The following is a 25,293-nucleotide window of genomic DNA, read 5'->3' on the forward strand; positions in this document are numbered from 1 at the left end:
ATATGAGGTTTTCCCCAAGATGACTCAATTCATGTTCAGTTCAATGGAAGCAGAATTGAGTTGAAGAGTGCTCAGCCCCAAAAACTATGTGAAGTCACGTTTAAGCTGCTATTGTAGGCCTAGCAGGCTCTAGCAAATGGGAATCTCAAAGATTCAACAGGTTCCTTACTTTAGATTTTAATAAATTTTGAACATGTCCCACAGTTTTTTTGCTAAATCCAATCCAGATGCTGGCTCAAGTTCAAATGGCCGTTATAACACTTGCCCTTTAAAAATTTAGCTTCCTCCAGCTTTAATGTGTATTGAAACCCCTATCTGACTCTTGTAGAGTATCAATTTGGAGCCAAAACATTAAAGAGCAGGATTGTTTTCATGGTCTTCAACTTCACTTCTTGGAGTGTCCAGTTTGTGGAGTAAAAGCTTCTTTGTTGTAATTCAGTGAACGTCAGCTATTGGATTCTTCCCTGTGTGGTTATACAAGACACCCATACAGAGGTAACCTTTCTCAGTCAGGCATAGTCTTGCCTCCATAATGCCCATTTGATAAATTATACATGGGTACCTAATGTACTTTCATAAATTATTATAGGCTTTTATAGCCCTGTGTTTTATGGTGATATATCATGGCACAGGAGCAGACAATATATTGTCCCAGAAGATGCCATGGGCTCTGAGATGGCATTACAAATTCTGCCAGTATAAAATAACAAATTAAGACCTCTAAAAGTAGAATGCTTGACAATGCCTCCCTTAATTGGAGAAAACGTTCCTAATGAAAGCGAGCTGTTGCAGCAATCGGTGCATTGGTGAGTGAGAGACAGGGTTTGATTTAGGATCCCCTCTGGCTCTCTTGTTCCCCAAGCAATCAGGAGCTTTGAGCACTCGGTCCCTGGGGAAAGGCATGCCTTACATCACTTACCAACCACGCCTTGCGTGATTAAGGGAAGAGGTAGAAGTTTTCGAAAGGATTTTCATCCAGTCCTTCTCACCAGGGGGATGCTGAATAATAACTTCAAACTGCGGATTTAAAAAATGTCTAGAAAGGTGGGATGAAGAAGGGGGAGGGGATCAAAGATCTGAAAGATGCAATAGCCATATCCCATCCCAGGGAGTAAATACAATGAGAAAACTTAGGACTGCTTTAAACGGGTCTGCCTTTCATCTCAAGATCAATATTCGTCACTTAGGATGCTGCTCTCCAACATGTTATATCTATACCTAGAAGGGTCTGTGGGACAACACTCAGGAAAAGGTACTATGCAGTGTCAGAAGGGCTGCCACAACTGAGCCCTGAAGTTGTCTTTCTCCACTCAAGTGCAAAAATAATAACCCTTACAAAGGAGTGACATTTAATTTTAGAAGTCTTAAACTACCTGAAATGCAGAGGATGATGGAAATATCTCTTTAAAATGTTGGCATACCTTAGGATTTTGAAGCCTTTTTCTTTTAAAGGATTTTTAAATTTTTACATCAGAGGCATATTATTCTTCATCCAATTTTTCTCAAACATACCTAAGCTGCACAGCAGAACTTCATGGCTGATGTGGCCTTGAGGTTAGGAACTGTAGAACAACAGTGGCTAAAATAGTTTCCCACACATTTTAGTGGACAGGTTTTTTTTTTTCCCCAAAAAAGATTTTCCTTCAAGGGAAATTATTTTTTTTTCCTTGAAAAAGAAATCAGTGTATTTGATTTACAGGAGAAACGTGAGAGTTCTGGGGAATATCAACTGTTTTCAGGGTAAAACAGAAAAACGATTTTTTTTTTTTTTTTGCTGCTTACATAAATCACACCATGTCAAGTCAGCTGTAGGAAAGAATTCACCAGTCTGACCTAAAAGTTTATAGCTATGGATCCAGAACCATGGTGTAAATGACACTATGCTCAGGAAAAGGTTTCTGATGAAACCAGAAATGTCATACCTGAGAGGCTGGAACAGTTTTTACCACCAAAAATTAAAAATCTTGTGTCCTTACATCTTAGGCTGTTGTAGAGGTTTGGGGATTCTTTTTAGTACACTGCTTCATATGAATGCTAGCTGACTGTGTGCCCTGTTATCTAAAAAAGAGCAGTTTTCCTGACAGTGTGTGAAGGGACTGTAGTCTTTATTTAAGAAATCCCAATGCTTTAAAACTTGAGTGACAGATCCTACCTTATAGTATGTCAATGGATATCTGACTTGTGTAACAAGGACTTGCATACTGTTTGGGTTGTTTGTCTGTTAAAATGCCGCAGTTAGCGCTATAATCAGCTAATGGCAGTTTTTAGTAGGAGCAGACATCCAAAGGAAGTTCAGTCATTAGAAATTAGATTGTTACCAAGGCAAGTGGTAAATGTGGAAATTAATAAAGTAACAACTAATGATGATATATGTCTGGTTAGGAAATATTATAGAATCATAGAATAACAGAATCATTTTGGTTGGAAAGGAGCTTTAACATCATCGAGTCCAACTATTAACCTAGCACTGCCAAGTCACCGCTAAACAATATCAAGAGCTGACACAGGGACGTTCAAAACAGTATTTCTCTTTGGTGTTTTTATTTTGTTGTTTTGGGGTTTTTTTCCCACTGACATTAGGCCTTTCCAATGACTTCAGTACCAATTGGATCGGGCCCAAGCAGTCTAGAAATGAAATAGCGCATGGAAAAAAATCAATTTGCTGAAATAGCATGTGTCATGACTGTCTACTGTAGAAATGAAGACTAACAACAAGAGAAGGTTGCTTGGCTGTTTGAAAAACAGTGTAAGAAGAAGAGGTTATCTCGCTGTTTACAAACACTCCCCATTTTATAAGCATATAAAACACAGGCCTGAAATGAGACTTCAATGGTTCAGCCAGAGGCTGAACTGTAATAGCTACAGAAGAGTTAGTCAGATTAAACTGACTTACAGAAGTTAAAGAGGTGGCCCACTGTATCTGTAGGCCAGTTGCTTTATGTGACTACAGTCTCTCTGCTGCCCTTTATCAGCACATACAGGTGTCACGGCAGCCGAAATTTCATTCTCTAGTATGTTTGTGTTCAGAAACAGCTAGCTAGGTGATACAACATTGGTAGCTTCATCCAACTGAGTGTTTTTCTGTTCATGTTAACATGCTGTTTACAATTTTTTTCATATTTACTCACTAAAAATGCTGATGATTTTTGCTAATTTATTGTCCTCTGTGAGTGGTCCCTCGCTACAGTGGAAAGGACTCAGGTATCTTATCCTCTTTGAAGGCTGATCTACCTCAAGGGAACTAAAATTCGTGCAACTCCATCAGACCAGCAATGAGTAAAGGAGCATCACCATGGCAGGATTTACAGCCTCCTCTGACCACTGTTAAATACCAGTTCAACAAATCTAAATTCCAGTTACAGGCAGGAGGCTGCTAGAAGGGTTGGTAGCTGGTTGGAAAAGGCTTCACATCCCCTTTTGCTGTAATGATGCTGTAATGCTGCAGTATACAAGCATATAAGTGCAATCAAAAACACAGGATGTACCAAGAAATACTCTGGCCTGCAAGGAAATTCAGAAAAAAAAGACATCTAAAACAGCTAGAGAAATAAGACAACATTGTGCCAAACTTTCTGCCGCTCACTTGCAGCTTTGTAATGTTTAACTCTTTGAAAAATTTCAGAATTCAGTTATTTTATTTCTTAAATATGGTTTAGAGTCTTAACACATCTAATAACAGCAGATCAATAGGCTCATTGCCCTACAGTGTATTGCAGCACCAGCAAATACCTATGTTATGAAACTAAGTGAATTTACTGGAGTGTAAACCCCCAGTGAGTTGTCTGTAATCAGCCAGCAGGCCTTCAGGGCAAGAGAATTAATGTATTTTAATATTTTAGGTTATCTTCCATATGGCATAATGCTATACCCCATCTGTATATGTGAGTGTGCAAGCAAATGTATGAGGTTTTTTTTTCCAGAAATGTTTTGCTTAGTAGAAGCTCACCTGCCTTATAATGTCTTTTATCATCTACTGCTTCAAACAAACTCAGAGCAAAACTTAGAAGACTGTGAATCTACGAATAGCATTAATGACTGTAGAGTTGAATTAGATTATTTCAGAATTTTTCTCTTTACAGTGTTGAAATGCTTGTTCTATTCTATTTTAAAGGACTCAGTCACTTAAAAAGCAAGGCATCCTTAAGAGAAACTTCCACATTTTTGTGGAATGTAATAGTGAATCACAAAACAGCATGCTGAAGGCTCCAAATAATCAATGTCATACAACTGTGCTGAGGAAGTTTACCTCTAAAGTATCCTTTCGTGGAAATAACGGCACTGCAGCCATAAGCCGTAGGGTCTCTATTTGACTTAGCATACTCAGGAACACAGCTCTTAGTAGGAGCAGGTGAAGGGTGATGCCAAAAGAGAAAAACACATACACATTCATATTTATATAGGTATTATACAGTTTCCCATGGAGCATTACAGAGAATTTTTAATAACTCTTCCAGCCCAGAGAAACAGTTGTGGGGAGGTAGCAGAGAGAAGCAATCATCCCGTGCTGCATCCTGATCTCCCAATCAATGGTGGGTATTTCACCTATTTCACCTTCTCGGGTGCCCTGCTCTTAGCTTATGCAGACCCAGTGCGCAGTGAGCTCAGCAGCAGAGGTGCCAGTGACAGCTCTGGCAGGGGACCACACAGGTTTCCCATATTTGGCTGCATCAGGTCGAGTGAACTTCATGTCAGAAAATCAAAGGAAACACTTTTAACATCCACATTTGTCATGGTTTAACCCCAGCCAGCAACTAAGTACCACGCAGCTGCTCGGTCACACCCCCAGTGGGATGGGGGAGAGAATTGGAAGGGTAAAAGTGAAAAGACTCGTGGATTGAGGTAAAGACAGTTTAATAGCTAAAGCAAAAGCCATGCACGCAAGCAAAACAAAACAAGGAATTAATTCACCACTTCCCATTGGCAGGCAGGTGTTCAGCCATCTCCGGGAAAGCAGGGCTCCATCACGTGTAATGGTGACTTGGGAAGACAAATGCCATCACTCCAAATGTCTCCCCCTTCCTTCTTCTTCCCCCAGCTTTATATGCTGAGCACAATGCCACATGGTGTGGGATATCCTTTTGGTCAGTTGGGGTCAGCTGTCCTGGCTATGTCCCCTCCCAGCTTCTTGTACACCCCCAGCCTCCTCCCTGACAGGGCAGTATGAGAAGCTGAAAAGTCCTTGACTTAGTGTATGAACTGCTCAGTAACAACTCAAACATCAGTGTGCTATCAACATTCTTCTCATCCTAAAACCAAAACACAATACTATACCAGCTACTATGAAGAAAATTAACTCTATCCCAGCCAAAACCAGGACAGCATTAGATAATGTCCACCATTAAAAAAGGTACGTTGCTAATGATTTAGATTCAGGCTTACTTCATGCATTGCACAAAGTAGGACAGTAAGACCCTTCATTTGTGCTCTCAGCAAAATATTTTTAAAAGACAGGCTTTTTAAGCGAAAGGAGAGGCTGCAACACTATGAGCATCACCATTGATTCAGCAAGATAGGCTGCAGCCTGAAGGTCACACATCAGCTATCATGTGCCTTTGTAATAGAGGTATTATTTACTACTTCAGGAAAAAATAAACAGCACTACATGTTTGATCTGTGTCTCAGAGAAGAAACAAACTACAAAGAATTAAAGACTGGCACTTTTACACTTAACTAGCACTGTTAGATAAATTCCTTTATGAAGAAAGAAAAAACTTAAAAAACAAGTTATATAATAGACCACCTTTTGTAGCATTTTTGTTCTGAATCCTGGAATTAATAATGCATTGCTGATATTGTAATTAACTCATTGAAGCACGATGCTGTAAACAAGAGGGTGGAATTTACAGAAGAATATTCCGTTTCCTGAGACATGAGGTCCAGGTAAATATATTAATTGTCTTGGTGGAACCTGTGAAAAACACCTTTTAAAAATCTTTCCTCCTTCCTTTTTTCTTTTGGTAGCCATATAGGAAAACACATTTTTCAGGAGTGTTGGCAACTGAAGGAGTGAGTTTCACAGATTCAGGTTTACTGGCAGGAAAATAGAGACTCTGAGGGCCTTTCATGCAGTCCTGTTAGCACTACGCAGCGTGTCAAGCCCTTGTGTGAGCTGTAGTGCAGCCATGCACCATGTACCATGGTGTACCATGGTGGTACAGCCTGCACCCCTCTGCTCCTGCTCTGTGTGAGGAGACACCGGCAGTCCAGAGATGTGCAGCATCCACAGCCTCAGATTTTGCAGCCTTGATTTGGAGGCTGAAGAGTTCGGCAACAAAGTGTGAAGCAAGTAAAATCCAGTAGATGGTTTCAGAACAGGAGGTGATCAAATCAAAATAGAAGATAATTTTTACAGAATTTTGGGGGAGATATCAGGGAAATTTAGCATACCAAATGGTTGAGCCCTATCACTTAATCACAATCCTACACCAATCCTATATAAATTGATTTATGCCATGTCCTCTGCATTCCTCAAATCCTGGAATCAGTCTTTTCCCCAGGTGCTACATGTACTTCATAGACTTCCCCAAAATAATTTTTTAAAGTCCTCATTTTAGGGTTGTTGCCTGATGAAACAGGTTATGCAATCATGTTATCCATTTATGTATGTCTGTGTTTCATACACTTATTTCTGATTCTTTCTTCTTAATCTAACTTTTATTTTTAATGGGCAAGTACAATAGTCATGATAGAGCTAACTTTTTTCAAAAACTATCTAAAGCTAAGAGAGGTTCAGACATTTTTCGCCACATTTTTTCCTGACTGAACTAAAGTCACTGGCTTCTTTTCCATACATCCCATAATTTACACTTCTCTAGTTATTGCTGATTTTCCACATCTAAGAAAAAGCGTAACAGGAGAAAAATAATAAAGCAGTCTAATAACCCAAAAATACAATTTCAATCCACAGTTCATGGAAAGTACATGTTAGAATCAAAATTACCAGTAACATTTGCAGTTTCCTCAAAGCAGCTCCCAACCTACTGCCACATTTAAATTTGATCAGGTTTTAAGTGTGCAAACTATAAAAAAAAATTCTTTGCAAAAACTAATGATGCAGATCACAGTTTTGTCATTAACTTCTTCACAGCTTGAGACTGACAGCTTTAGCTTTTTTTTTGTTTGATCTGAAAACTTGCTTTTAATTTTGCCTATTTCTTGGACTAGAAACGTTGTCTATTGAGGTCTTTTTCAGATAAATATGTTTAATCCTGGAAGCTGATGATCATCCTGTGCCCAGTGATGCAAAGAAGCTCTGTCTTAGAGCATTCAGATTCACCTCAGTGTGAAAAGTTTTCCTTTGAACAAAATATAATTATATCTATTTAAACAGCAATTCAAATATAATCTTTCATGAGAAATACATATGCATATGCATATACATATCGATATATACACGTAATTTTTGTCTATAACTGGTCTACCTTCAGAATTTCACCTCCACTGATCCAGGGATCAATGGACAAAAGAACAACGTCGTATTTCTCTTTAAAGAAACTTTGAACATATCATAGGCTTGCAAATACACAATGTCACAATAACTGATAATGAATATGTATATTGGGATCTGAAAAACAAAGTGATTCTCATAGGGATTCTAAAATAAACTGAGATTAAAAATGGAGAGTGATCCAAGAAGTAAAACTGAGCAATATACTACTAACTAATAAGGATTTCCTCTGCACTGTATGTTAATTAGTATTCATTAAATTGCATTCACAACTTCTCTACAGGGTGTATATGTTATTATTAGAGAAATTGAGACAGTGAAAGGAGAAAAGTTCACAAGATTTAACCCAGAAAAAAAAAAAAAAAGAAGAAAGCAATGCTCAAGCACAGATTCTAGTTCAGGAGTTCCTGGCATGACAACCATTGTATCTAGGTCAGCGCAAGTGAAATTAAATGGTGCTGGTGTAAAATAAAAAGCAGCAGAACTGCTGCTACCTACACATACTGCTGTCTCCATAGGAAGAATATACTGCCCTTACCACTGCCAACCGAAACGGTATGCAACCAGGATGGAAGTAATGTCTGGCTCTCTTTTTAGTCTAATTTGTACCTCTCTCCTACACAAATCTCACATTGTCTCCTTTTTATTATTGTGAAAGGAAGGACAGCAAGGCTTGTTTTTATGGTTAAGACTGTAGACTTATGAATTGTGTTTCATTGCCGCCAACACCTACTTGCTCAGTGGCCTGAAGAAAGGTAGCCAACCAGCCTGTGTGGGATTTTCAAGCGTATTAGGGCCATATTTTATAAAGTTATTGAGAAATCTGAAGACGTAAACAGACATGCAGTTCACTGAAAGACACGTACTTTGCCAGTTCAGGTACTTATCAAGATCCTCCAACACAGCTAATTTTCATCTTTTAGCACCTAAGTGCTAGAAATGGTTAAACACTTTAGGTAAAATGGCTTTCCATCTTAAAAGGCTGTTTTTGTCACATTCAAACCATTTCACAGAGATGTATCAATGTGTTATGACATTTTCTTCAATTAAAAGTCAAACCAAATTGGCTTAATCTTCTTATCTCATAGTAGCCAATATTTCATGCAAATAAAGTGAAAAGTATAACTTTACTGTTTTCTTATACTTCATTTTGAAAATTTATTACATACTCAGTAATACAAAAAGCTAGATAACAAGCATAACTATGTCACAATTTTAACAAACTACCTGACAATTGCAAGTTTTGGTGCTTCCAAGATGAAATTTTAGTTCTAGGGGAAATTTTGAATCTATTTTCCAATTTGGTATAAAAAATACACTTCAGAGTTTCCAAAGCAAAGGGAATTTTTTTTTATCTGTTCTAATAAGATCTCTGAAAATCTGGCACTTAGAGCTGGCTTAACTCTGTTGGCTTTCATGTCTTCTGTAATATTCCTACAGACTTCAAAGGAATCAATTAGTTTAATGCTAAGTATTTTTTAAAATCTCATTCTCTTTCTGTTCACAATCTGTATAATGGGGAAAGTGATTAGAATATCTATACTACAGAGGTATTCTGAAGTTTTAATTAAATTCTAGAAATTAATTCAGGATTCTGAGATGGGAGAAATAGAAAGAAATATCATCCTCCGATGCGCTGAAGCCTCTGGCTGCAGACTGTGAAACTGTAGCCCCTGTTACCACTTGAAAACCTGGAATTTTTAACTCCCAACAGCTCTCCAAGTTGTAAAATGTGGAAAAGTCCTCGTGTACTTGGACCTTTCTTTGCTCATGATTTATAATATGATGTCCAGTAGCCTCAGTCTTCAGTCATTAATGTTATTCCTCTCCAGGATTCTTTTTGTCAGCCCCTTGTACATGTTCCTCTAACTGCTCACTCTCCTTCCCATCTTGGCATACCTCCTTGTTTCAATGATAACACATCCCAGACACCTTTATGGTTGGTATTTTCATGATTTCCACTGGTGCCTTTAGAAATACTGTTCCTGCCCGAGCACGGTCAAGACTGACATCAACATACATTTAGGGATGGGTGTGCATCCTGGGACACTTACCTTTAAAGGAAAAATGATTTAAATGTTTCCCTCATCCACTGAAACTGGAAAAGGCCCTCAAGTCGTGATACTGTCAGCCTCTTGAGAACCCCTTAAGTGCAAAAGCCCCAAGTGACTGGAGAAGGTGGGAGAACAGCTGCTACTCCTCCTTCACTGATCCTTCTCTGAGACACACTAGAGACAGCACACATCCTCCTGCTTTTGTGAAGACATCACTTCCATATAATCCTTTCGAGTATAGGTAGATCAAATCTGCTACATCTGCCTCCCTGGGACTGAGAGGACAGGCTCCCTCAGGGAACCCCACAAGGAGGTGGGGGTTTCTCTGAACCGCTACAGGGGTGGTGAGGGTGAGTGGCAGTCCATAGACATAAGCCTCATCAGGAGGTTTTTCAGCCAGAGCCAACATATGACAATTGTCACCCTACTCAACAGGTAAAGTAAATGAGGTGGGCTGTGTCTGCAAACTGAAAATGCATGCCTACATGGTGCACACTCAAGGAAACAGCAGCATGGCCATCCACAGTCAGCTGGGTTTGGAAAGTTTCTAGACAACCTGGTATGGTAATCATAGTACAAAAGCTAGACAACTCATACTTTCATTTCCAATGGATTTTGATACTTATTCTGCTTCTACCCTGAGCCTGTCACTGAAGTTATTGTTCAAGAGTGAAGGTATTTCTGTAACTGCCCTAACCTCAGAGCTCAGCTGTGGTTGTTTTGCATCTCAGCACATTTCCTTGCTGTGGTGGTGGTAAAGTACCTATTACAAATAATATCTCAGGAATCACTGGCCCTTACAGCATCCTTTGTCCCACCTTCATATAATACCTCTAAGCATCGCCTGTTACTGCCGGATGGGGCAAGTGGGACATAGCAGCTGAAGCATGGACAGCACCTGAGGCAGGCGCAGGGATGTGATGGGCAAGGCTAGCACACAGCTGCAGCCATGCCACAAAGCAGAGGAGTGTGTGCCACCTCAGCAGCTGTTAATGGGCTATGAAGGGGTCATAACTTCTGCTGCTTTGGTTAATCTGCATCTCTAGGATTTTTGTGATCAAGCAAGTTAGAAACCAGGTTGGCTTTAAACGGATTGCATAGGTCTGGGAGGAAAGTGCAAGGCATATTATCACAATAATACCGTTGAGCTTTGAACTTTAAAATAAATTTTGGCCACTTAGATTGTTCAAGGTCTAGCAGTTTTCTACACAAAATAAACTGAGAATTTTAAAAAATTAAGTTTGTTTAGTTGCATTCTGAATAAGTGGCATCTAAGAGTTTTCAAATTTAGAATTGGAAAATTAGAAAAATGTCTTCCAGAGAAGTATATTCATTTTATTCTTCCAGAGCTTTCAGCCCCAGTGAAAACAAAACAGTACAGTTAAAAAAAAAAGCAGAAGAACAGGTACCGCTCTAGAAATGCAACAACAATAGTAAAATCTCAAATTTCTTGTGCTTCTGACTTTAAAACATCTAATGCAACTGGCATTCATATATTATTGCTTTCATTAGGATGGAGGTTTGTAAACGAATTCTCATTTGCTTATTATCTTGTGTTTCAAATATCTCTGTCTTAGAACTAATATTTTCTTCATCTTTTATCCTAAACCGTTGTCTATAATATCACAGTTTCACACACAAAGTGGCTGCACTGGGGGAATAGATAAAATAATCCCTACCTGCATGGTTTTTGCAGTGTTGGTTGCTTTATAGTCATAAAGTGTTGTGCTTTATGATTCACCAAGGTAAAAGTATCTCACAAATTTCAGATCCCTCCATGACTCATGAGTTTTTCTCACAAAGTGAGACCTTTGCATGATTCAGGCACTCTGCTTATGCAAAGTAAATAGATGCTGAGAAGGAGCAACAAGTTTCTTTGAGCTCTATTTCATTGCTGTGATGTCAGACGTGACTTCAGCACTGCAGAGCCCTTACTCTGCAGGCGCTTCTCTCTCTTTCTTTTTCACATGACACTTAGTTACTGTCTCCAGGATGGGGAAGAAAAAAATCAAAACTTTCAGCCTAGAAAACTTAACTGAAAGCAACAATTCAGAATCCAAAGAGTAGATCTCCTGTCCGTGCAACGCAACTGGGAAAACTTTGAAGTTTTTCCTGTCTGTTCCCTCCCTTCTTTCTTTCCCCGACAATCTCGCAACAAAACATTTATGGTTGTTCAGTTGACAGCCAATAAATAACAAAGTGTTTGGGGGAAATCTGTAGGTTTTTTGGAAAGAAACCTATAAAAGAAAGAGACGTGGGGGGAGAGAGAGAGAAGGAGAGAGAGCGTAATCTGTACACCATCTGTTGCCTAGTGCAATTCATGCTGACACAGGGCTTTTTGACATTTTATACCCCGAATGCAAACACATAGATCATTTCTACCTTGTACTTTTCCCGTCTCATTATCGGAATTTATTCCCTCGCTTTGTTGTTGGTGGAGTCCCTATTCTAATTGTTTCTTACATGTGCTGTAAATCTGTCCTCCAATCAGTAAAGCCCTGGAACATGAAACTGAGACCTAGCAATTTCCTTTGCTTACCAGTGCATCTGCTGGAGCATAGTGTTGAAATAAAATGAAACATGTTTGCACTCTTTTTCTATCATACTGTAATGCACCTTTCATTTCACTCAAGGAATTTTTAATATTCAAGCCATACCCTGCACATGAAGTCATTTCCCTTCGATATAATTGTAATGGTAATACGCATGGCCTAACTGGCAGTGGCACAGCTGGCTGCTTGCCACAGCTGAGCCTCTGACTCAAAAGACTTTAATTCTGTCATGCCTCATCTGGTTTTATGTACTCTTTTGTAGTTAGTTCACAAATTTATTCCAGGGTATCCATTGAGATGGGCAGGCCATTGACTTTTCTCTAAAGATAGCACACTGAACTAATGAAGGGTACCAAATACGTGCATTGATAACCCACGCACATACTGAATAGAAGTCAGATTATAAGTCAATGTGCCTGTGTGGTCAGGGCTTACTGACAGATGCTCAGGCACTGGCTGTGCAAAGATTTAGTGGTGGTGCATAAAGGTAAGCATAGGCAAAAGTCTTGCCTCAACGCTGCCTGCAGGATCCACTGTCACAAGTGGCAAGTGGCACAGGGTCTGCATAAGCTACATTAGCAGCCTGTTAGCCCACAGGACTATTTAATGAATTAATAGCGGTGAGTTTTTTCCAGGTTTTAATTAGCTGAGTCTTTCTGCAAAATCATGGCATGACTTCAGCCACAAGGAGCTTTTAAAGTCTCTCTTCAGGTTTGTTTTCACTTACAGGGTCAGAATAAAGTTCTTTAGCCTTACCTGTGATGTCTTGATGCTTTGTACACTTACCATACCGCTTTCCCTGCATCTGTCACTAAGCCCAAAATGCATGGCCCCAAAGCAAGGTTCTGTGTTTATCTTTCTGCTTTCATCCCTTTCTGCTTTCACTAAGACCCTCCATCTTTCTACCTCTAACTCTCCTAAAAAAGTGATTGTTTCAAGAAGCCAGAATATCTGACCCCTGCTTCCAATTACTCACTGGAAATATACTCCAATTGATGGTTACCATCTTCATCCATCCTCACCTTTCCGAGTCTGCTGTTTGTCTCTTCTCTATTTGTTCATCATAACTTAGAGAGAAGATTTGCTTTTGTCTACAAAGCTCAATGCACATCTACTGAGTTACAAGAGCAAGAAAGTGTAATTTACCAGGTTTATGGATCACTCACTTTCAGTCTGTCCTTCAAATGTAAGCCCCCTTTGAAAGTTAAAAGCTGTTGGTGTGAATCGATTCGGACTTCATTTTATGCTAGCTGAAATCAATGACCAAGCTTGTTTCTTGCTGTGGGAGAAAGGTCTTTACTAGCTGCACATACTGCAGTTTTTCTTGATTCAATGGTCAAGCCATAATGCTGAAAAAATGTTATTTGAACAAAACATTTCATTCAACTTGAGGCAAAATTCTTTTTTATTGTGGAATAATTATAATTATTCTAAATTTATGAAGTGAAATCTAAAAGAAAATGCTGATTCAAAACAGAAAATATATGACTTTAGGAAAAAAAAATTTTCCTCTTTCCCAGAAAAAAAATTTGCCATACTCAATCTTTATTTACAAACAGTTTGGGCTTCCTTTGAATTAATTTTTCTTTCTTTTGAAAAAAAAAATGTACTAGATCTTTTTGTTAGGACTAAGTGCAGAAAATACAGCAAAGCCGATGAGTTCTCTCAACCCCATATTTACTATCACCCTCAACTGGTGATGCAGTCAATCTGCTGTATAGATCAGCTCTGATCAGTACTTCAGGGTGGAAGAGTAAATGAGCAGACAGAAAGGGATATTGGTACCTAGTCAGGTCTTGACCTGATAAGAAGCCAAACACAGACATAGTATACACCTAAACCAAAATTCACAGATGTCCTCAGTTTGGATGTAGCATAAAAGAACAGAGTTGGAAGAGAGCATCTCAGCCTCCCCAAGAACATACTCTGCTCTTGTCTTTTAAAGACTGCCTTGGGAATAATAACTACCATAAACAAGCAAAAGGGTTTTCTAATTTAAAACCTAAGAGCTGAATGGGGTAGACCTAAGAAAACTCCCAATATAAAGGCTTAAATTCTCAAAAATTAATGTCAATATTCATTTGAAGCATCTATTGATTTACTTACACACTCAAAAATGTCAGACAACTTATCAGCATGCTCCAACTACTAAGGACTTAACTGTAAACATTTAGTTTGTAAACTTTTACTTCTCCTCTCTACTGTGCCAATTTTTTCCCCTTCCTTCATCTCAAAAGAATCTAAGTTTGGAGTGCATGCGAAATAGCCACTTTCCTAATCTTCCTGATAATCCACACAACTGACTGATATGGTAATGAGGTACAGGAGTCAACTACATTGGGTGGAAGCACAAAAAAAATCATTTAATGCCTCCCCCATCTCTGAAATACTATCCTGGCCCATGCTGTTCATACATACCCATGTCAAAGTTAGCCTAAGGAAAAAAAACACTTGTGCCTCCAGTACGTGCTTGGGTTTAGAATTTTCCAGCCCCTGTTTCGCTGTTCACAATTTATTTTCTTCATATCAGCTTTAAATATGAAGTAGGTTCCCGATGTTTACTTAAATTTTTCAGTTTTAAAAATAGTATTTCAAGCATATGATTCTCATAAAGCATCTTGTGCAGGGGAAAAAGTAAGCCTAGAGGCAAATCCTGTAACTCTCCAGACTGTAAAGACAGAACGATGACAAATTGTATAAATATGTGCAAATTGTCCAAATGATGTCATGTATCCAGTCTTGCAAAAGTCGGGAAGAATACTTGAGTGTAAGGTCAGCACAGACTCTTTCTTTGAATAAAATTGAGCAATTATATTCAATTTGCTTAAATTTATCACCAAGAAAAATGTTTTGTTTAATCTTAATCTTCATTTTATTTTTCAAGCATTTTAGAACCTACTGTATTATTACATCAGTGAAGGCCTCCAGTAAATTCAAGAAAACCTGACAGGTAGCAGCATGCATTAAGCACGCTGCCTGTTGGAAAGGATTGGTGAAGTAGGGCAGCATACCTGTGACCTACTACATGAAACTACTCAGTGCAATTTAAATAGCAAATTGCAGAGCCTTGTAAAGGTTTTTTTCCTTGAAAAAAAGCAGCACTTTAGATAACTTTAGAAAATTGTATATTGAAACATTCTGTGGCTAGAAGACAGGCGTACATTCTCTGGGCTCCAACTGGTCTGTAAATGCTTATACTGAAGTATTTTTAATTTACATTACACAGGTCTTCATTCCTCTCTTCGTCTTTCCCTCCCTCTCTCCCTCCCCTCCCCTTTCAGTATAGAGGTCAACCTCCAATTATTTGCCTGCAAACCATTTCTTTCTTCAAGTTTTCCCATTTACATTACATAGATCGGTGTTTCCTTGGGTCAAGCTGCTTTAACTTCCACTGCATCTTTTTCTCACCTTCCGATGCTTTGCTTCCTCATTGCTCTCACCCTCCACCTCCAGTCCTTCCAGGTATGGAGAGAACATATTAGTGTAAAAAGGGAAAGAAAAACTGATCGTTTATGCTTTCCTGACAAACAATTCTAGCCACAGCCACTGGAACATGGGTCCAGCTGAACATGCAGGTGTTTTTTTACTAATGCAATGAGCTGTTCCTTGTCCCTGCACGTCTCCATTTGCTTGTAGCAGTGACAAGCAATTCATCAGCTGTTGGATGGGTTGTATGCCTTGGTGGTGGGTATGAATGCCTTTGGGGATACTCTCAAACCCATTGATGTCTGGACCCTTTAGAGCACCCTGACAATATTCATTTGATAGATTGTGAAATCGTCATTTCTGACAGTAGACCTCTATACCCGCCATCAGCTAGACTTCAATTCCTATCATTAAAAGAAAATTATATTTACTTGTTTTTACAGGTGTATGAATCAGTGTCCAAAGATAAAAGGATGACAAATCAAAAAAACTTTAAAACACATCTGTTCTGACTCTGCTTGTGTGATTCACAGGGTTCGATATATTAACAGTGGTGCCCACTGCATTTGAGAGGTCAAACTGTTTTGCTGTAAATATATAACACGCACTTGCCTGTATTTCAGGGCCAGACTGCCTGCACACTTTTGTCATCTGTGACTCACACAAGGAGTCGACGTGAGTAAAGGATTTGCTTTCTAGCCTGCCTGTTTAGGCAAGAAATTAAGAACAGATGGAACCTGTTACAAAAGAATTTTTGAACTACGAGCTTTAAAAATGGTGGTGTTTTTTAATTTGTTTTTTAAGAAAAAGAAAAGCTCTTACAACGTTAGCGGGATGATATGTGGTGTACGGCTAATTTGGCATCATGCAGTCTGATCTGACATCAAGTTAACACTAAAGCAGCTGAATGAGCTATTCTCCAAACATGTTTCAGCTGCAAATGTTAAAGCCCCTGTAATTGTTACTTTTAAGAGTGCATTAAAAAGGTTGTGAAAACTGCTCATTGTAATGATTTCTACCACAGGATCTCTGCAAACATGCAGCTGGAGGCTGTCAAACACACACCTCCCTAATAGACAGCACTGTGTGTACTATTAACACTTTAATTTATGGAGTAAACTGATCAGGGGAGACTAGAGCTTCAAAGTCCAACACTCGCCATTAAGGAAGAAGTGAAGTTATGTGGCAGGAGTCGCCTTGCTCAGTGGCAGGAGTCGCCTTGCTCACCGCAGCCCTTCCTAACACAAAGGCTGTGCCTGTGCTGCAGAGCCCAGAGCTCCCTGGCTCCCGCACCCAGGTGCGGCCCTCCGCCAGACCCCCATTCCAGATGCGGCTAGGAGTGAGGAGTGCTCCTCCCCTCCCCGTCCTTCCCTCCCGTCCTCCCCCTGGCGTTAAAGGAAACCTCAGGACATAGACCAGACGGGTGTGCTGCAACAAAATACTCCGTCTGACTGACTGGGGAGGCGGTGGATAGCACACACCCTCCTGCCTAAATGATATATCCAGCATATAAATACTGAATCAGCCAAAGACACCATGAGACATATCACCATAATAATTTAACATTAGGAACACTTCGTACTTAGGCATGTGTCTGTCAGAGCAGAGGGTAGTTTCCTTGCCGGGGTTATTCCCTGCTCTTTCTTACATGGAAGGGGAGAGAGTCTGGTGAAGACTGAGGCCCAAGGCACCCTGCATTAGGCATGGAGCCACCAAAAGTCAGTTCCGTTCATCACACCACCAGGGAAGCAACACGGTCTGCCTGACCATCATCGCTTCTCACCACTGGAGAGCTGGGTCTGAATTGAAGACCCAGAGCCTCGAAATTCCTCTTAGAGCAGGATGTCTAGGCTTTTTGTTTTGAAGACAGTCTCTCCTTTCTTTTTTTTTAATACATGAGGATTTAGGCTCCTTTTGTATTATAGCCTGTTGATTAGAGCATTCACAAGGAAATGGGTGACCCATGCTGAAGTCTCAACCAGAGGCATTCAAATTCATCTGAACAGCAAGATGTGCTCTACCCGTTTTGTTGAAGGCTGTTTCAGAGAGCACCGCTCTACTTTGTCTTTCTCCTGCTCTCAGCCTTCCCAGCCCCACCTAATTTTCCGTAACTGTCTCCCTCTGATGCCCTCTCCAGGCATGCTTCTGTGCAGATGCAAGTACCCCAGCTCTTGTACTCACAGCCTCCTCTGGGTTCTCCTTCTGGGTGTCTCCCATCAGGAGACAATTACTATGATTTTCAAGCCCAAAATGAGTTGTTGGGTTTTTCATTCTGTTTTCTTAGTCCAATACCAGCTCTCCTCTTTTTCTTTCCACTGTCTACAATGATAACTCCTCAGAGGAGAAAGAAGGTGGATAATTCCTCCCATATTTAGTTCTCAGAAGGATCCTGTACTTCCCCACCACACACCCTCCCTTCACTAGAGGTAAATGCAGTGAGTGCGGGCAGGGTACACAGAGCACCAAGCGCTAACCAGATCAGTGGGACAGCGAGGAAAAAATATGACCTGCCAGAAGGAAGAGAAACTCAGCTTTGGGTAACCAGAGAAGCAGTCCTTCACATTACTGCCTCTGCAGAGAGTATTAGCTGACTGGTCTGGCCAACATTTTTTTGTGTGGTTGGTCGTTAGATTAATTTCTGAGGTCAAAATAAGAGTATTGCTGAGGGAGGTGCAGATACTTGTAGGTTAGGGGTTTGGAAGCTCTGCTTTCTTATTTCCTTCCTTCTGCCACAGCCACAATAGATGCAGGCCAGGTGTAGCCTCCATGACTGCTTTCTTTTGTTGGGGATTTTTTTCGAGTAGAACCCCTGTCTACCAACTCTGACACTCCTCGTCATAGATTTTCACTTCTGTGAGTCATCTACCTCCCCTTTCCTGTGCTGCTGCTGACTTCTTGTGGGGGCAAAGGGAATCTGGCCTTTTGCTCACAGTTTCTGAATCTACTAAGTTTCTGGGCACTTGCAAATCCCAGACAAGTGTTCATGTGCCTGTACAAACCTGCTTAACAGCTCACATTCATGCTGGATGCGCTGAGCTTGCTGAGCATGCAGAGATACATTTCACAGTGACAACACAGGAAATCAGGTGCATCCTGGGTGTACTTGGATTCTTTATGTATAAAACTGTGGATAAATCCTGAGTAGACAGATGAACCTAGTGCACAAGTCTACCAGTTTTGTGTTTCATACAGCTCCTATAGAGTCACAAGACTCTTTATCCACCAGAGAGAAAACTATGTGCTTAAAGCAAAGGACTTTTAAATTCCATTTGAAGATGTCAGATCTGAAATCAATTCCACCTTCTGTCCTACTTTGCTTCATGCCTAAAAGACCTTCACCTGCAATATTTAGCATATTCACCACTCCCCTTTGCTAAATAATTTAATAATGGATCTGTTAATTAATTTCCTTTGTAATCCATCATTCCACTGCTTTGACCAGTGTTCCTCTTGGTGCCCTAGAAATATGCCTACCAACACTAGACCTCTGGTCCGATACACTCATTTTGCATCATTTCTACTGCTGCTAAAATGACAAGCACGCAGTCACTGAGGCAGGGTACCCTGCTCAGAGGATCAGTGGTGTATTGCCTGTTCGAACAACAGCAGCAGAAGGATTCAAGCAGGGAGTGAATGACTTTTCAGGAGGAAAAGCCAGCCTGCAAGAGCAAGAAGCTGCTGGCCTCTCTGAGAGCTGTGGAGAGAGGGGGCAGGAGGTTCTGCAGGAGCAGGCAGACGTAGGAACCAGACTCAGCCTATCTGCCAAGTCTACCACTTTGAACATTTGAAGTGTTGGCAAGTATGCAGCCAGAGCATGGTTTCAAGAGCACTTGTAACACCCTGGTCTTCTCTCACACCTCCGATGTTCACTGACAGCTCTCATTAAATTAATCCCTATAAAGCAGTGGGGATTTGAACAATTTTGCCACTCTCTCAGAAGGTGTTACACCACTACTTCACCACCATTGAGAAGACTGGCCACCCAGTCTCTTGTCCCAGAAAAAGTAAGTATTTGAAGGAGTCCCATCAACAGAATTCTAGGAAAAACAGAGTTCCCTGGGGAAGTCTAATCAACAGTTAACTCACATGGACTCAAAATAAAGAGAGACCTACAAGAAGCCATCATAAAATTAACAATTTCATGGAAACTGAGGGATACATGTTCTTATAAAATTCAAAACAGTTGCAGCCATGGGATATTTCAATGTCTTTAGAAAGAAAGTTTTCAATACAGTGATTTAAATCTTTATAGTTGAATTCTGGATTTTAAGTTTCTGACAGATAATGTTTGGATGTGCACAGCCAGCTGTCATTCCGACTGGGCCCTCAGGCTATCGGTGGGCATAAACAATGAACATGTTGCCTTGGCTAAACCATTTCTGCCTCCAGATGGAAACAAAAATCTATTCACCACCATTTTCAAGCTAAAAATGTTTAGACTCTGCCTCAGCTCCAAAAATTACTTCATAAAAGTAGCTTCTGCCAAGAGATCATGAGGTAAAATTAATGAAATTAAATTATTTGCCTGTCTTCTCCTCTTGCCTCTCTAATGCCAAACTGTCCTTCCCTATAATACACATCATCAAAAAAACAGCTAGAAATAAACCTGTGAGAGCCCTGCTGTGATAAGCTGATGAGACACAAGGGATACTGGAGAGCATGACACGTCTGCAGTGATGGCAGAAAGATCCTACGTTCACCCTGCCAGCATCTTTTGCTGGAATAACTAACCACTTTATTCTACACAGTAAGGCTCAGTCACATCTGAGAAGTCTTATTAGCCACCAGGAACTAATCAAAAATAGCCTGAAAGTGTAATATTCTCTGTCCAAGGACATGACCCCTTTCAGACAAGTTGTCATGGAACATGGAACATGGACAACTCACCAAATAAACTTCTGTGCTGCTGACCCCTGGAAAGCCAGACATAATAGAGAACACATGCGATCACTCCTTGTGGATACTGAAGACAATTTTCATAACTAACCAAAGAGCAAAAGTCTCATTTTCAAGGATGCTTTTTACTGTAGATTATGTCCTTTTTAAAGATTTAGAAACCTTTCTTAGGGGGTTTCTTAGGTATTTTGTTCAGGTTTGATTCTTAGCACAGGACCCTGTATGCAGATATCTTAACCTTTAGCTGTTATCTGATCTATACCCAGAATTTGGATTCACCACCTAAAGAGAGAAAAATCACTTAACTTCACTGGTTTCACAGCTTAGAGCAGAACTTCTCCATTTGTCAACTTCTCAGAACTTTTCATTGCATGGAATAACTAGAAGTCGAATCTATCTTCCTCAGTAAAGGAGAAATATTGTTATTTAAGGTTTTTCTAATTCTTAGAAGATCTGATCAGTTTAGGCTTAAAACAGTGTAGATTGGGCAGAGTTAACCTGTTTAGACTGCTGTTAAGCTGTAACTGGATTTGGGGGGTTAAATTTTAAATGTTTTGCACAGTCCAGGCAGAGGTACTCAGTAAGCCTGTGTCAATCATAAACATGCTTTGCTGACTGTAAAATTAAGGTTGGAGAATTTTCATTAGATTTGTACATTTTACTTTTGGCCCAAAACAAAGCAAGATCAAAATACTTTCTCACTTGAGAAGAAACCTGTTAAAACCATCTCAGCCAAACCACTACAGTTAGAGGTGGAATATAACCCACAATTCCAAAATCCATAATCCATGAATTATATGTAATACAAGTAATTTTAATAGTTCCCAGTTATTAACCCAAAGCTTCTTAAGGTGAATATGATTCTAAGTAAAAGTCTTTTATTTCCTTTGCATTTGAACCTTATAGCTGCTGCATGGAGGAGCAAGCACTGAAACATATGACAGATATCAATCACGTTAATGTTGATTCCCATTTAGCTAGAAGAAAGAATGTCAAAAATTTGGTAATCTTGTATCTCTGACTACCAAGCAATGATAAAACCTTTACTGGATTAAGTGCAAGAGCACATTTGAAATGTAAATGGACAAAGGCATCTGTGTTGGAATAAGTGCTGAGCAACTCCAAGGAGTTCAACAAACACCTAGGTGGGTGCTGTTTCAAACCAAAAGCCCAGACCATTTTTAACCCTTACTCACCCAGTTGTTTGCATATTTATATCAGAAATTAACTGAGATCAAGTCTCTTCAACTCTGTATTTAATTTAAACTTCTGAACCTAACAAAATATCTGAATAAATAGGAGAAAAAAATCAAGTTTTATCCTATGTGGATGATGGCTTTCTGGATACGCTGAAATGACTGGCAGCAATTTGAGCAATTTGATATCTTTTAGATATCCCCACTTCAGAACACATGACGTTTCTTTTTTCTTTTTGTTTTTAAATTTGGGAACGATCACCATGATGGAAAGCCATTTATTCTCCACTTGCTTTGCAATACTGGTATGACATTTCAGCTGTGCACAGCTTAGAAACTTCAACATTACCTCAACTGGGAGTGAAAAATCCGGTAAAGCTTTTTAGGTTGCCAAAGTGGCAACTGGAGGGAAAGGTTGTTGTCGTAAAATGGATTTGTGCTGGGTTTTTAGTTGTCACCTGCTACCGAGCAAGTTCTTCCTCTCAAACTGTCCTGGAGACACCTGTGCCCACATGCACTGAGGAATTTACCAAGGGATTCAGGGTAGGAAAGCTGAGGCAGGAAGCACTTTCTCCTAACCAATTTATCATTGTATTGAAGTTGCTTTTTGCCAACCCAGTATCAAAGAGGTTTTTAATTTTTTTATTGCTGGCATCCTCGGAACGATCAGTGCAATCACAATTACTTTGACAGGCGTGCTGGAATTGGAGTAGGCAGAAAATGGCCTTAATGGGAATCTTTTACAAAGCAGCTGTTAGAGTGTGGTAACAAGACTCTGAATAAATGGCAGCTACATAACTTCCCCTAATCAGATTGGAGCAATCAGCTTGAAAAATTTTCCCATATGTTGAAGAGTGAAGCTTAGGCCTAGGGTTATGGCAAGGACACAGGCCATGGTAAGGTTACAAAGTCTGGCTACAATTAAACACTCACTGCAGAAATTGTGATGATGCTTCGGGGAGCTATTGCACTTTAGCCATTTGTAATTGCGCATTCGGAAATTACTCACTCCAAAATTACTCGGGGCCCAGTTACATGGTTTACAAACATATGTTCTCAGAGAGAGGGAAAAACATTATCCTTCCAATGGGCATCATTTATAGATTTGTTTATGGTTATTAATGAAATGTAACTTTGTGAGATTGTTTATTAATAGTTGCATGCAATTTTGAGAGGTTCTGTTTATCATTAATTTAATGATTAAGTTACTTTTCTGCCTAGCAGGGGCAAAACTGCAATTCTTGCAGTCTGTTAATGCCCTGGTTTAATGCCTTTCCTGTCAGCACTCATTGAGTAATCCAGCCAGAGCATTTCTCCTTAGTAGAGGTATTTCTTCTTAATTCTTTACAGACTAGACTGTGCTTCTGTGGGTTGCATTATCTATGGCAGTATATGTGGGCTGGTACCTGATCTGTGTATCAGAGCTGCCACTTCAGATATATTTTAGGGCTGATAAAGTGTGAAAGTTATGTAGAAAATAAGCACTGCACAAGCTTTGTAATTATACAACTTTTTATGAATTTAATGAAAAAAGACAAGGCCTTCAGGGTGTCTCTTTTTTTTAGTACCTAATGCAAGAAAATCTTCCATTGTGTTCCAAAGCCCCATCCTTCCCGCATTTCCCAAGCCTGGGAAACAGATAGTGAGCCCAACATGCTTTGAAGGTCTAGAAAATAAGATGTACTGGTGGCTGACAGCGCTAATGACTTTTCCGTTTATTGCACGTGGAAGGAGAAGCGTAGGGCACCAAGTATGTTCATGTGTGTGAAGGAGGGTAATCAGTGAACCAACAGGAGAAGGTAAGCATCATTTTAGAAAATACAATTCGCACACTTTTCAGATGCACCTCATTCACACACGATTTCAGCAAGACAGAGAGGCATAGTGCTTGGTATGCTGTTTGGAGACTTTTCTCTATACAGTAAGACCTCCAATAGTTTCTAAACAATTTTTTGTACAAAGAATCTGGTGTGATACTCTATATCTGATGGGAGGCTCTAAAAGAGAGATAATTTTTCCAGTGCTGTGGGCCACTGCTAAGATCTGCAGTGTTGTCTGATGACAGAATCTGAATGCAAAAGCACACAAATGAACAGCTACATCGTTTGCTTTAAACGGAGTAAATACGATTACGCAGGATTTTTTTTATTTATTTAAACTTCCAACAGAGGTGCAAAGTTATGTGACTCAGGAAAGAATCTGGAAAAAATTTGCTCTTGTGGAGGTGACAGAAGTTAAATGAGTGGTCTCCCTCATCTCTATACATAGTTGGGAAACAGAACTTGGTTCTTTGAGAAGGTAGCTTAAACCTGCTGCTCTGAATGGACATAGTTTGACGTCAGAGCACATTTGGGGCTGGGATGACACCTCACAGTGTACGTGCTTTCCCATGAGCAAAACGGCTACCTGCAAGTATCTGTTTCTCCCTTGCTCCACGTGTAAAATACATTGCTCTTGCCCTTACAAGTGTTCTGCCAAATGGCATAAACTAATGTAGGATCCTGCTTAAGGGTTTAGGATGTTTCAGCCCCCTCTTTCTGCATCTGTTCTCCAGTGAGTACAGTTAAATCTGTTAAATTCTGTTAATATGAATTAATTAGGTTCTGTTCACAATGTGTTTGAATTCACTCATCAGGCCAAATGTTTAGTTTTAGCTCTTTTTTCACAAGAACTTTTCAAAATAATTCCACACTTCTTTTATTCAAAAAGTTCTAGCTTGCTTGTGTTTCCTCACATGGGTTATTTTTTTTTGTCTCCTTCTCAGTCTATGGGCTGAGATACAGTTGCCATTAGAAAGTCCTTCTATTAACAAGGTGCTGATACCTATTGCTACACTTTTTATTTGAGACCGAAGCTACTAGCTTTGCATTTCAGCTTCATTTGGTTGTTGTTCATTTGGATGTAACAGAGGATTGTACATGTTGGGTAACAGGGTTGTTCATGTTGTTTCCCATGGAAACAGCATTAAAGTCACTGAACTTTATCCTTTCATAGATGCATGCCAAGCTAATGTGAAAAAGTCTTATTCTTTTGGGAAGAATTAAGAAGAGTCCTGCCAAGATTATATTTTTAATTGAAAATCTTAAACCAGAAAATTATTGGGTTTTTTTTTCCTTTTCAGTGTATCTTTCTTTCCTTTTACTACTGTGAAAAGGATATGAAGAAAAAGTAATTCAGTTTTCGCCGAAGTATCTTTAATCTCTGTTTGGTGAGAAAATCCAAACCAAAAGGATATTTATATTTTTCAACTGTACTTGTTTAATTTTCACCCCATTCTGATGCTAACACAAGAAAAGGGGTGGCATAAATAGTGAACACTTTAGTGTAGACAGCTTTCTGGCTCAGAAGCCATTTCCAGGACACGTCGAGCACACAGAGCACTGCTGATGGTTTCTGGAGCCAGGCAGCTGTCTACACTAGGGCTCACTCTCCTGTTAATACCAGGCTAGCGGAATCAGTGCCTCTTCAGATTTTAATCAAACTACCTGAAATGTTGCTGAATACTGTGTGAGCTGGGGAACAAAAGGACTTAAATTGTTTTCAGCGCCGTTCAGCCGCAGTCACTGTTGACACCAGTCGTCAGCAGCGAGTCCTTTTCCTAGGGTACATGAGGCCATAACATCCTCACAGCTTGAAAATCATTCATTCTCACAACACCCACTCATCTTTCTTCATGTGATATGCTTTCTTGGGAAAAAAGAAAAAAACAAAAAGAGATAGTC

This window comes from Nyctibius grandis, chromosome 2 (assembly GCF_013368605.1).
Source record: "Nyctibius grandis isolate bNycGra1 chromosome 2, bNycGra1.pri, whole genome shotgun sequence".
Classification (NCBI taxonomy): Eukaryota; Metazoa; Chordata; class Aves; order Nyctibiiformes; family Nyctibiidae; genus Nyctibius; species Nyctibius grandis.